Source organism: Canis lupus, chromosome 16, assembly GCF_011100685.1.
Source record: "Canis lupus familiaris isolate Mischka breed German Shepherd chromosome 16, alternate assembly UU_Cfam_GSD_1.0, whole genome shotgun sequence".
NCBI lineage: Eukaryota > Metazoa > Chordata > Mammalia > Carnivora > Canidae > Canis > Canis lupus.
The window spans coordinates 11,693,471-11,706,588 of NC_049237.1; the positions used below are offsets into that span (position 1 = coordinate 11,693,471).

General features: G+C 39.5%; 1 long non-coding RNA gene across 1 annotated transcript in view; it reads right to left on the reverse strand.

The window, feature by feature from the left end:
* LOC111090156 overlaps positions 1 to 11,444 on the reverse strand; it is a 45,947-nt gene extending 34,503 nt beyond the window's left edge. Inside the window, exon 1 of the long non-coding RNA XR_005371051.1 lies at positions 11,278 to 11,444. This is a non-coding gene — a long non-coding RNA (uncharacterized LOC111090156). The remainder of the gene's footprint in view (positions 1 to 11,277) is intronic.
* Positions 11,445 to 13,118: the final 1,674 nt, after the last annotated feature.

The window sequence follows — 13,118 nt, forward strand, 5'->3', positions numbered from 1 at the left end:
TTTATGCTGCCAACACCCTCTCAGCAACGGAAAACAGATTTGCGTAGAAAGGCCCCTGAGCCCACTTTTGCCCGGTGTGAGGTCGTATGAAACACACCCAGGCAGCAGATGCAAAATCCTGTCTTTTCTCTCTATCTGCAGAAGACAACGGTAATTGTGCCTTCCATCTCTAGTCTACCCGGCTAGTCTAAAATCCATCTCTGTGCTGCCACTGTGTAGAAATACTATACATGGAACCATCCCAAACCTTTACAAGGAGAATTGGGATAGTGAAGTTGGTCTAGTACTTGGGGTTTTGATCAGAACACAGATTCTAATCCAGAGTCTGTCACTAACCATGGGCAAATTGTCTAATCCCCTAAACTTCAGTTCTTCCGTACATAAAATGGGTACATTATAAACTTCCTTGACAGGCCTCCATAGCTGCTATAAGGATGAAAGCAGTGATGCTCAACTTTAAGCATGCCGTAGAATCACCTGGAGGGCTTGTTAAACCACAGATGGTTAGGCTCCAGTGCCTAATTTTATAGGACTGGGTAAGGGTGGCTGAAATTAGCATCCCCAGGAAATTTCTAGATGTAGCTGATACTACTGGTCCAAAAACCACAGGCTGGAAACCACTGAATTAAAGGAGAAGAGATAGACCTCCTTCAACACAAGGGAAACCCCAGCATCTCTGGCTCAAACCTCACCTTGCCCTGTCTTCCCAAATTTCTATTACCCTCCCCCCAAAAAATCCTGTTTCTTTTCTGGCTACCCTCCCCACCATCATGATGAATGTGCGATTCATTTCTGTATCCTCAGAGCCTAGGGTAAGACTGACTCTACCTTAGCCATTTAATTTTTAAAAATCCGTAGAATTAATTAATATATTTAAAAGTGTTTAGAAAGAGTAAAACACTATATATATACAGGAGGGACTTACATTGATCATAGAATATTGTGCTATGTATAAAGATATCCCAAAATAGATTGAGCCATCTAGGGCTAGAGGGCAACTGTGTTCCACGATGCCATTCAGGAATCCACGTGTTGGGACACCTCAGTGGCTCAGTGGTTGAGTGTCTGCCTTTGGCTCAGGTCGTGATCCTGGGGTCCAGGGTTCGAGTCCCACATCGGGCTCCCTGCAGAGAGCCTACTTTTTCCTCTGCCTATGTCTCTGCCCCTCTCTCTGTGTCTCTCATGAATAAATAAATAAAATTTTTAAAAAAGCCACCTATCTTCCAATTTGTTGCTCCACATCTTCTGTGGTGTTGTCCTCATCTACACAGTCACCAGCATGGCCATAAAAACCATGTTTGCAGCCATAACCATATTCCAGCCCACTGGAAGGGAAGAAGAAATTCTGGACCAAGGAGAGGGATTCATCCTCCTGGGCATGGATTGGCTGACTCTTTGATACATCACTGCCACCAATAGCTGCAGGGGGAGCAGGGAAATGTAGTCTCCATGTGGCCATGCCTGTGTCCTGTTAAAATTTAAGGATTCTATCAAAAGATAAGAGAGGAAATGCATGCTAGGGTACAAACAGAAGCATCTGCCATGGGAGATACTTTTTGGCCACTAGAGTATCTAGGTGAACTCATCTCCCCACACATTTCCTCAACCCTGCTCCCCAGAGTTTAGACTCCAAAGACCTATCCTGTTCATGCCTCCAGCCCAAAGGTCAGGATCTCTGACCTGAAAGGGGAATTTGATAGAGAACAGCTCATATTTAATAGCACCTTCAAGTTCTACGTGCTTCTTTCCACATCCTATTGGCCCATATTCAGTCAACCTTGTGGCGAAGAAGGCTGAAAATACAGGTTCCAGCTTGGGGGTCATGCCTTCACCTAACCCCTAGGCTTTTGATTTAGTTCTTCTTATAAAGCGATTTGGAGAATCCCTTTACTTCTTGAAGGGAAACTGAATTGTAATTAATTTCTATTCAGGTATATGACATTCATCTTTTTTTCTCTGAGATTGCTTCCCTCATTATAGATGTTCAATGACTGCTGAATTGTTTTCTAAATAGAAAAATTAATAGCAGCACAAACAACTGGATGCTAGGTGTACAAATCAGAAGAGTTTCACCCTTTTAAAATAGCCCACCAATTAATTTAGTATACCAATATGCCATGTTATTTCTTGAGCATTACAGATTAAAGGAGTCACATTAGATTTATGTAACATGGTCAGATGTTTTTTAAACTTTTTTAAAAAGAATTTTATTTATTTATTCATGAGAGACACAAAGAGAGGCAGACACATAGGCAGAGGGAGAAGCAGGCTTCTTGTGGGGAAGCCTGATGAAGGACTCGGTCTCGGGATCCCGGGATCATGACCTTAGCCAAAGGCAGACGCTCAACCACTGAGCCACCCAGGTGCCCCAACATTGTCAGATTTTTAGTGAGCACTATTGCAAACAAAGCCTTTTATGATATACACAAGATGAAAAAAAGTTGTTATAATACCATTAACTATTACAGCCAGGGATGCCTGGGTGACTCAGTGGTTGAGTGTCTGCCTTTGGCTCAGGTTGTGATCCGGGTCCTGGGTTCAAGTCCCACATCGGTTTCCCCACAGGGATCCTGCTTCTTCCTCTGCCTGTGTCTCTGCCTCTCTCTGTGTGTGTCTCTCATGAATAAATAAATAAATAAATACTCTTTCTTTAAAAAAAAAACTATTACAGCCACTTTTCATAATTAAAATTCAAAAACAGAAGAACTAGAATGTATTGTCCCACTGATAATCTGCAACATAAATGCACACCGACACCATCTATCAATGGGCAGAAATGGTTATCATTTATTAAGCATTCATAAAACATACACTAGCTGATTTCAATTGTTATTTTCTATGTCCCCCAACAATTCCGCAAGGAGGGATCTTTGTTCTCACTCTTAAAATAACACATCAAAATTCAGAGAGGTTAGGTAACTTATATTTTGACACTGAAATCCCAGGTGTTTGGTAACATCAAGAATTTCTTTGTTGAGTGTTTAAAGAATGAGTGGATAGTGTGTAGGTACAGCCTGACCTAATCAAATGTTGGCACAATAAAGACTTGATGTATAAAATACGTTCTTCTCTCTTATTAAAGTGCATGATGCACAGGACTGACAACTCTGATTATTTTTGAGAAAGGGTTCTGTGGTAGTATTATGCTTTCCAGATTGATTCTAGTTGTCTTCCTAACTGAAGGCATTTACATAAAGACAAGACTTTGTTTCCAAAGACTGTAGCTGTTGCCTGAAGTCACGATGCTCCCTTTGGGTATGACAATTACTTCCATCATAACGAATTGAGAAATAACATATAGAAGCAAAATTGGTTCTAAATTAATGGCTTTTACAAGTTTCCCAGGGAGCTGTCTTAACATTTTTATGTTCCGTATCAATTTCCAGCATGAGAACATTGCAAAACTATACTAAAAGGAAAGTCAAGGTAACCGTGAGAAATAAGTTTTGCCATCTGGATTAGAGAAAAGTTAAAGTAGGATTCATGCTGATAAATGTAGTAGTGGTGGTTTGTTGTACCCAAGCAAGAGTCTCTCTCCAACTTGGTGAGCATCTCCACCTGGGACATCCTTGCACGTAATGTCATTATCCCAAGGACCCAAGTTCCATCACTAAGCCATATGAGGGAAAGATTTAGATACAAAGCCCTTTAGAAAGTACTAACTTGCACTTTCACACAGCATGCACGCCTCTCTCCATCTTCTACCTTGCAATTGTAGAGGACTAACTGTTCTCTGCGTTTTGTAAAATACCTAATGTTCAGAGTGGGCGGCATTTGAGAGTTCTCAATTGATATTATTTAGAGACTGGAATTGCTCTTGAACCATTTGCAATCATTATGGTTGAATGCATATGTATGTACGCATTGTACCCAAGCCCACATTCCAGACATCGCTTTGTCATGACTAGCCCAACCCCAATGTCTAAGTATGTGTGCACCTTCGAATTTTGTTGGTGTCATTACTGAAAATAATAATCCTATGTACGTTTAATTAAGGGAGTTAGTGGATGTTAATGCTATAAAGAGCCAGGTATTAACTAAAGAAAACAGATCAATCCACAGGGTATAAATACCACGTATGTGTTGAGCAAAAGAAACTAGAAGGGACCTGGGATAGTCAAGATTTGATGCATGACCTTGGGACTGCAGTTAATGCACTTTCCCAGACTCACAGGTCAGAAGGGTCTAGAAGAGCCTCACTATGAAGGCACAGAGCCTAAAGCAGCCAACATGAGAAGGCATAGAGTTAATAATAATTATTAAATCAATGGAGGTATAGGCGGTTAATATTTTATGTTTAATAATTATACTAGCAATTATAATCCTTATGAGTTAATGATTGCTACTAATGAGTTAATGAATGATTTACAGTGATAAATGAATCATACAAAAATTGGAACAGAATTCTGAAAGAATGACTGGCATGTATAAAACTAAAAGAAGGAATAAATTTCAAGCTCTGAGCCTCAGCCATAAACTATGACTGAGGAAGGATTTTGTGTCCTCAGTGCTTGGCACAGCCTCTGATACATCATAAATACCAAATAATCTTGGTGAAATACATGATAGTAGGATAAGTATGTGATCATTTGAATGACTGATGAGAAATCGGGTCACTTAGAGTTAAGACACCAGACTAACATCTCATATTCTTAAAAGTGGAGGCTGACAGACCTGGGATGAGGATGAGAAAGCAGTGGAAAGGAACCCTAAGGCTTTTAACTCCTCCATTGGCCCAGCTGAAAATTCTTAGTGGGGGATGAGCCCATCTGGCACATTTGGTATTGTCATGACTGGAGTAGAAGGGCGAGGTGCTACTGGCCTCAAATGAGTAGAGGGCATCTAAAGCTAAACATTCTACAATGCACAGGACAGGACCCCACAACAAAAATTATGAAGCCCAAAATGTTGGTAATTCTGGATTTATGAAATCTTGGCCTAATTGAATGGACTCCTCTGCTCTTTCTGGCAAAGTCCTATCCATCCTTCAAAGTCCAACTCAACCGTTGGCCTCTTCTGAAGAACCTCATTGAACTACCTCCTCCTTACCTCCTAATACAGTAATGCCATGAATTAAGCATTTACTATTTACAAGACTCTCTGCTAAAGGCTTCAGATAATCTCATTTAGTCCATGCCCAAGAAAATAGGAGGCATGTATTATGATCACCATTTTTCAAATGAGGAAAATGAATTGTAAACAGCATTAAGGAATAGATGCAAGTCCTCCTAAGTAGAAAGTAGTAGAGCCAAGACCCAAACTAGATGTCAATCCCACTGTGATATGTGTCTCACAAGTACAGAGGTAAGACATATTTGGTGGGGAATAGCCATTGTTGTACTTTTGAATAGGAGAAGATACAAAGATTCCTGGCCAGTCTGTAGATCCACCCATGAAAATGAGCAAGGATAAGGCAAACAAGTTTATGTGCTGAGGCTGACAGTGGGTGCCTTGGATGCACTCAAACAGAAGTGTGCAAAGGTATAGAAATCATTGGCCAAAAGCCAAACAAATCCGAATAGGTGAGTTTAAATGATGTACTCACTAAATACATAGATGAAATGAAAGGATGAATAAATACAAGCTATGGCCCAGTGTTTTGACATGTCACGAAAACCTCACAAAAGGCCACCAGAGGGCTGATGCTTAGTCTAAATGCAGAGAGATGTGATACATAGGGCTGGGAAGCCTGTCCAGAGTCTATAATTCAGGAACAGGCTCTAGGAGAGGGTCTGACAAGAAAGATGCAGAGCCCTGGACCAGGAGGAGGAAGAGTGTGTACGCTAACAAGAGCAGACCCAATTATGGGAGCCAAAGGCGGAGATAGGAGAGACAGGCAGGCGTGAACCCTGGGAAACAAGGGGAGCCCTGGTCCCAACTTAGAGTGTTATGTCAAGGAGGGAGTCATCAGGAAGAACTTGATAATTGGCTGACTGGATTCAGGTGAGGCCATGCAACAGGGATGGGAGCAGGACTGAGCATAGTTATTCAAGACAAAAGGCTAGTGAAACCTAGAGCCAGGTTGAGCTGATGACGATCTTGCCCCCAACCCCAACCGAAAATGATGAGATCCATCTACATAGATATAGTTTATATTATAAGTAGGAAAAAATAATTATAAGTCCTGAGAGGAAAAAAAATAAATTAAATATGGGCATATGTTAATATTTCTCTAAATGTAATAGAAATGTTTTATACTATTTGGGCAACTTTTCTCAAAATCTGAAATTACTTTGAAAACAAAGTCAAAGTCCTCACGTAGCTCTTCCCAAGTGGGGGAAGAGGACCCCTTTATGAATGGGAGTGGTGCTGTTCTTAGTCATTTTCAACCAGCTTGAGCACTTTCTGCGCATGTCATCATGCTGGGTTGACCAGGTTGATGACAGAGGCCTCAGATTTGGTCCCACCATCAGAGAGACCCCAAATTCTCTCCATCTGTCCACCTACCCAAGACAGTGTGGGAAACAGGCCCCTATTTCCTTTATAACAACACTGTTGGGACCATCGAATTGAGTGATGGATGCTGCATTAACTAGAAGGCTAGTTACCTGGGAAAAAACAAAACCCTCCAGTGGTCCTCACCAAATAATCCCTTCCCTAATCTCTCAGCAGCTATCTCCTTCAAAATCTTTTTAAAAATTTCCTACTGTGAATTAACTCTGTGTGCTTGAAAATATAAGAGAGTATACTCAAATTCCATTCCCTGTGACATTTGGGGGCACTTTTCGAGTTAAGAGCCTCTCTCTATCCACGCATTTGTAAGCAGGAACCAAAAAGCTGGCCTCCTACACAGAGGACTGAATATGCCTATTTTTCATGTGGCCTGGAAACCCCACTTGTATTTTGACATTAGAGGCAGTTATGGATGCTCTTAAACAATACATTTTCTAATTCTTCCATCCGATGCATTTCTAGCCAACTCTAAGTGGAAAGGAGGAAAAAGCTGATTACACATGGCCAGTAGCTAGAATCATTTAAGCTAAATTAATAGGGTCTATAAATAACTTTGTCCTTCCTTTAAAAAAAAAAAAAAAGATCGTGAGGTTAGCCGAACAATCAGAGGAATGGCCTATTTCCCCCTTCAGGTTGTCAGAACCTGAAGCAATCTCAAATTAGCTTCAGGGAAAATGTAATAACCCAGTGTAGTCTGCTGCATGCAGAGTGGGTGCAGTAAAGATCTGTTAACTAAAATTCCGACACAACCTTTACCAACACATTTTGTCCATCTTGCTTTCTGTAGCTACTCGCATGTTATTCTATTTCATTTTAATGTGATTTCTTTACCGGTGGATTACCAGTAGATTTTAGGCTTTGTGTGTTAAAGTAATGATTTTTTTTTTTACTTTTAATAATTTGTAAAAGCTAAAATTAGGAGGATTTCTCGTGGAACTTTTAGAAGAATGTATCAGATGTCTTTGACTTTGACACCATAGATTGATTTTAAGAGGCCCTATTATTTTATGTACCAAGCAGAAAAAAAAAAAAAAAAAACTACCAATTAAACAATGATACAATGTGTTCCTATTGTATTGAATTCTAGCATATGGAACCTGAGAAAGCTATCTTGGGTGTATTTAACACCGATTTTTATCATATATTACTGTTGTACATATATATAAACAAAGGATATCTAAAAATACATTAGTGAATGTGTATTCCTAAAAGTTCTTTGGGTTCAGAGTCTGACTCTTGGGATGACTTCTGAACTCAGAGTTGTTGATGTTCATGTTTTTCCATGTTACTGAGTTTTTCCATGTTGCTGAGTTTTTCCATGTTTTCCGTGTTGCTGAGGCAGTATATCTGAGAAAAAAATCTACAACAGAAAAAAATTGCTTTGGTGCTGAACTTCTAGCAATCAGGAAGAGCTAGAGCACCCCTTTCCCTGCAACCATGTGCCTCCTAAGGGTTAAAAGAGTGCTCCATCCACTATTTTCTTTGCAATTCCCTTCCAAGCAGCTGTCACAGTCATTCTGCGACTTATTTTTTAAAAGACTTTATTTATTTAATTGAGAGAGAAAGTACACGTGCCTACCCACACAGGAAGGGGTGGGAAGCAGCCAGAGAGGGACAAGCAGACTCTGACTGAGTGCTAAGCCCCACACAGGACTCTATCTCACCACCGTGAGCCAAAATCAAGAGTTGGAAGCTTAACCAATGGAACCACTCAGATGCCCTGCAGCTTATTATTTTATGGATGATTTTTTTTTTTTTGCTGTGTTCATAGTTCAGGTGATGACAAATATACCAACTGTGGCCTGGCCATCAGCAATTTCCAGCACTACTGATTGCAAAATACGACCTAACATAGAGACATTCAAATTTGCACCTGAGAACCAACCAAATACAATATACGGTTACTGAACTATCTCAATCAGAACTGGAGATCTGTTTCCTGAATTGAGAAGACTCTCTCTTTCCAATTGTCACCTCAACTGAGAATTGAAACCCAGAGTTTTGCTACCTTGATTTCTTGGCAGACATCTTGAATTGTTACTGGGTTCTTCCCAGGAAGCTTTTGCCCCCAAATTTTTCACCCAAAATGTGAAGAAGATACTCATTCACGAGCGAGTCTTTAGCTACCTTGATGGATAACTTGCACCATAATAGAATGTCATGTATTAAAACCACCACAGAGCTTGGTAAGGTGCAGAAGTGGAAAGAAGTTTCACAGTGTGAATGGAATGTGAAGCTTCCAGAACAAGTTTGGATCATGACCGCTTGGCCCTCCAACTTCCAAAAGATGAGGTACCTGAGAGAAGCGCTCTATGGAAATGCAGTGAACCACAATGCCATGAAGGCACAGGGGAAGGAGACATGGGAGAAATGGGACAGAGCACAATACAAAGTTCACTTCACTTATTCCTTCAGCCAGCCAATCAGGCAACACAAATTTATAGAACCTCTAATAAATGCAATATGCAAGCGTTGGTGCTTCTCCCACTTTTGACCCACACCCATGTTCCATCAAAGACACAGATGGCTCACCCATAATCCCTTAACTATTCTTTCTTCCAAATCTTACTCTTCTGATGTTTTAAGGGTAGAAAGACTAATACAATAGCATAGGATCAAATATTTCTCCCCATTTCTTACCTACATTAACAAAACATTTCTTAGGGAAAATCATTCTTCCAGAATGCACAGAGTACCCGTGTTTACTCAGCTCTAGCTTTAAAATTCTTTAAAATCAGGATTTTGAGAATTTTAGTGACATCTCAGGCTTTCCACCAAATTAAATTTGCATGACAATGTGTTTCAGATCCTCCAGTACCAGACAAATGCTGCTTATATTAATGGGAATTAAAGTTATTCATCCAAGCAGCTGAAAACTGCCCTGGTTTAACTCTGAAAGACTTTGATGGGTATCCTTTTATTTATTTCTTCTAGAAACGACCCAGCATTGAAAAAATTAGGCACTTTGTTACTTTTCCTTTGCCAGCCCAGAAACTAGGTTATTGCTTCCCATACTCCATATCAGAAATACCCAGTGATATTTTTTTTAAAGAAATGTTTCTTGCTTCCATTCACTGTAGTTGTATAAATCACTGATGCTGTGCTGGATATAGGCCACCTCTATAGCCTGCTGAACAAATGATTAGACACAGAGTAGGGTGTGTTGGGTTTGCTGTGAAGTGAGCCCCCTGCTCACAGTGCCAACTAAGAGACTGATTTGTCTGTTTGTTTTCCTGAGTTCTGGCCACTTGATATTAACTTGTTAAAGCCCATGTCCCTATCATGCATTGTTTTTGCTCCTGGCCAGACTGTCCTCACTCTGTGGCTGGCTTGCTGCTGGCTGACAAAAAGACCCTCCTTAGCCCCCAGTCACCTCTTTGAAGTTGTCTCCATATAACTTCTCAAGAAATCTTTTTTTTTCCCCCTTGGAAGTTTTCTCTGTTTTGTTCTCTGATGTTGAAGTCGCCTCAAATAGTTAAATTGGCTCTTGGTCTATTTATTTATCTTTGAAGCAATCTTAAAAAGCTCAATCTGCCCTTTCAATTTGAAACTTTAAAACACCCATGGGCAATCATGGCTTTTATTTATCCAGGTTTCTTATTTCAGCTATGTCAGTAGACACAGAAACTAGAGGATGGGATCTCTGATGAGCTGAGGAGGCTGAGACTGGAACAGGGACATGGATGGTACCACTGAGAGGCAGTCACTGGATGCACACTTGGTGACTTACATACCCAGCGCGTGTGCCAGCTTAGAGGGGACTCAGCTGCCCACATGTGCACACCACGGGCAAGCTAGGGTGACCTCTCCACAGGTTGGTGGAATCCCAACAAGGCAACTGATGCACACGTAGTCAATCATCCCAAACCATTTTTATGGCAAAGATAAAGACAGGCTGCGTTTCCCAAGCTGTTGAAAAACCAGCAAATCAACAAAGATGTGCTAACCTTTGATCAATATCCACATATACAAAGAAGTCTTGAGGTACATTAATTATGATCTCATCAACGTAGGAAATCTGCTAAACAAGATTATGGGGTTCTTGACAAGCATTCTTATCCAGCAGTTTCCTACAGCAATCATCCTGTTCATTTGCTACCAGAGAGATGGCTGGACAAAGGTACTTGAGACCACATCCTAAGGATTATTTGCCAACTGCTGGGTTCTGTGTGCAAAGGCTTATAGTCAAGAAATTAAATTCCTTGGACAAAAGAGAAGAAATTAAAAAAAAAACTCCTAGTGTAAATACACTGAGAACTCATATCTAAATCTTGCAAGGCTAGTTAAGTTCTAATTTTATCCTCTTCTTTTACCTCTTCTATTACCAACACTTTTTAAAGGGGGGTGGGCATTTATTATTTTAGTTTATGTGCAAACTGTAATCCCAGTAAGAAGTCAGTGAAGCCATTTAAAAATCAAAGTCAATGTTAACAAGACAATCTATTTCATCCCCCCCAATAGAAGCTAATGAATCATTGTGAATTTATTGTGGTAGAAAGACAGTGGCTGCTGGCAATTATACTGATGAGCAGAAATCCTCACAAGTGGGTACTTTAAAGCAATTATTTTCCATTTGGTTCTAAAAAAGCCTCTGAGTACAACTAAGCTTTGATTACCTGGCATCTGAAAATATACGTTCTCAGAGGGGTATTTGCAATGATTATTTCAGGGGAAAGAGAGTAAACAGCTACTGTTTGTGAAAGCTCAGTTGTGAGTCTCTTTAAAGTTTAAAATATGAATTGTACAAAAGATGGAGCTCTGACTTAGCTGCCTAGCACAGTATTACGTTATTATGTTGCCACATGGAAAGAGTCAAGAACTTACCGAGTTTCTGAGGATGGAAAAGGAGTTTAAACCGCATCCTCTCAAAAACAAACTTCTTCAAACTCAAAAGCCAGTGTCATTTTTGCTAACAGACTCTCCAGCCTCCAGCCTCAACTTTATTCCTCCATTTCTTCTCCTTGGCTCCTTCAGGGTCATGAAGAATGCCGTATCTGAGAATGACAGATAGTACAGAGCTCACTTGTACAAGCTGATTCCTTCAAGAAAGGGGAAGCCAAAGGTCATCCAAAGAGGAAATCAAGTGGAGAGAACATTTGATTTATTTTGCAAGTGCAGAAAGGTTGGGAGTTCTTATAAGGAGGTATTGTGCTCCTTCCTGTCTGATTCAAGTTTATTGGTACACAGTGAAAGTCAAAAGGCTATATTTAAGAAGGAGTGAGTGATGTGGATCAACCCAAGGCTAAAGGCTATAAGAAACAAGTGTTGAAATTTATAAACTCAGCTTGTAACTCCTGGTATGAAGATGGTGGGCACAAGTACAGATGGACAGACTCAACTTCTTCACTGGTCTTGGGAATAATTTTTCCCAAAATGGTGGAAATATTAAAGAAAATGCAAGAGAAGAGGAGGTATACTGGACTGTGCAACGGAAGTTACCACAACCCAAATCATCACTTTCATGACCATTTAGAACTGCCAGGCCTATTACAGTTCAGTGGATGGCCACCAAACTGTGTGGACCGTGACGTCAGACCCACAAATGGAATCATTTGTCCCATTTTCCATAATTAACAGATTGCAGAGCTGGGGATAGCTGCTGAGTGTTTGTCTGTGTTTTGTTCTCAATATGAAGACAATGCGTGTTCATTCTGAAGAAGGTCAAAAGTAGAAAAGATACTCTATTTCAAAATCATAACCTCACTTCCCAAAGATTGTTAAATGTTAATTTCTTGACTTTTTTACATATTGCTTTGCCTACTTGGTATCATTTTCTGTTCTGCTTTTAAAATGTCATCATAAACATTTTCCATAGCTTTAAAAACTACGTATGAATATCATGCTTAATGTCTGCACATTATTTCAAATGTACTATTTCTTCCTTTACAGTTCGTTATGACTGAGCATTTAGAAAGTCTTAATTTTTTGACTATTATAAATTATCCTACAAAAACATCAGTAATTGAATTTCTGGCCATAAAGATATGAACATCTTTAAAACTCTTTACTCATATTCCCAAATTACCTTCTTAAAAGTTTGAAACACTTTGCACTTTAGTGGCCGGAGTGCCTACTTCGTGACATGTCCCAACACTGGATATTCCCTTTAAAATATCTTTGTGTATTTAATTAGTACAATTTATATCTCATTTTTGTTTGTAAATTTTGATCATGATATGAGGCAAATAATTTTCTTTTTTTGGCAAATACTTTTCTAACATTTACTAATTATTTGCATTGTGTCTTCAGTAAAGTAAGCATGCATAGTTTTTGCCAATTTATTTATTGGAGTCTCAAGGGTTTTTTTCACTGATTTTTAAGATCATGTCTGTCATGCTTAGTGCTGGAACCCGACTACTGTCTGGAACAAAATAAAAATGAACTTAATTACTTCTTTATAAATCTATATTATTAGGCAGTTTCATTTGTTGTAATGATTTTTCTTTGCCATCTTTTATTTAAAGTCCAAAGTCTAAACTCTGCAAAATAAGTTGAATCTTTGCTTTTTCTTTTGCAAATTCTCCCATTGGGTTTAAGTAGGGAAGGTCCTGGTCAATGTAGAACCCAGATAAATAAATTAATTTTCCTTCTAGGCATTTGTTGGCTTAATATTTGTTAGATAAGAATGATCTGGAACTTATATTAATACAGGATAGGAGTTGAAG